A 1,532-nucleotide genomic window follows, 5' to 3' on the forward strand; every position below is an offset into this window, starting at 1 on the left:
AGCATGCATTTCCCTGATGGAGCACATCTGCTTTAGACAGTCAGTTATAGATATTTCCAGATGTTTTAGTTTTTTCCTATTTCGTTGTTTGGAATTTCCCGCGTCGGTTGCTTTGCAATTTGCCACTATCTGTTGGTGGATTCCAGACAATCGCGAAAAGGACGAATCAGCAACGACGATTCATCTGAGACGATTCGGAAATGGGCGAGGATCCGAGAGGGAATGACTGTGCGCAGAATCTCATTAATTTTCCTTTTTTTTTTTTAACGGCGATATTGTGTCACTTGATGTTGTAAATTGCTTCCCTTAATTGCTCTTTGTCTTGCTAGCAATGTTGTAATTGAATCAGCTTATTGTCTAGTACCCCAGAAACCATACCCCTTATATTCTGTGTGAAAACAAGAGTAGATTCCGAGTTATCTCGCATTTGACAATCCGAGTCATACTTGGAGGCTGGTTTTATAAAAGTGAATAACAATTTCTTACACTTCGAGCTCTTTCGCTTTCTCATTTGGCTTTTTAGTCTGTTAAGGGACCAACGCGTCTGATGCTGCGTCTGGTCTCTCTTGGAGAATTGTGCTTGTTCTGGCTTCGTCTCCGAGATCTCCGAAGGATTCTCGGGTCATTGCTAACGTGGGATAGGCCTAGGAAGGGTAGGCCGACCGCGCTCCCTGGCTCCCTCTTGGTGGCCGAGGTTGACCTTGTTATCCTGTTTGTGACTTTCTCACGGCGCTCTCTCTCGTGTCTCGGTCAAAGGCCCTTTTCCCAATTATTATTTCTTGTTTATGTCTCTGTTCAATGTCCCGTTTCTCCTGTTTATTTCTATTTTCCGATGCTTCTCATCTCTCGTTTTCCGTTTCTCCGCTTGTTGTGCTAAGAGCTGTTTCTCCTGTTCGTCTCGCAGTTTGAAGCATGTTTCTCCATTCTATTTTTTGTCTCCATTTCTGCATTTGATGCTGGTGTTTCCTGTATTCAAGACGTCGTTTTTAAAGTCTGTGTCTGTCTTTACCATTTTTAAGCACAATTTTCTTGGTCCTTTGTCCGTTTCCTGTGTACGAAGCGCTGTTTCTCTTGTTTGTGTCTTCCTGTGTTCGAAGTTGTGTTTCTTCACGTATTTCCTTTTCCCTTGTCCTTTGCTTTCTGTGTTCGAAGCTTTGGTTACTTTTTTTCTTTTTTTTGTTCTGTTCTTAATTCCGTTCTCTTTTCTCGTGTTCGTGTGTGACGCTGTTTCTAGGTGTGCGAATTGTAACCACAATTAAAATCATTATTTCCCGAGTTGAATTGGCTTTATGAGTTTTCTTATTTAATTAAAAGAGTTTTCTCTGCCACAAATGTTTCTTTAAGTCGTTGAGGGACTTGGCATGTAATAATTTGGTAGAAGTAAGAACGTATAAATTTCGGAGTTGCTGTTTTTTCTTCGTATTCTGTCGCATTTTCTCGTCTCCTTTTTCTCGAGTCCCTTTATCTCCCTATCCCATTGCTTTTTACTTCTCGCTTCTTGCCATGTGTGTACACGCACGAACGCATTCATG

Source organism: Penaeus monodon, chromosome 33 (genome assembly GCF_015228065.2).
Source record: "Penaeus monodon isolate SGIC_2016 chromosome 33, NSTDA_Pmon_1, whole genome shotgun sequence".
Taxonomy (NCBI): Eukaryota; Metazoa; Arthropoda; class Malacostraca; order Decapoda; family Penaeidae; genus Penaeus; species Penaeus monodon.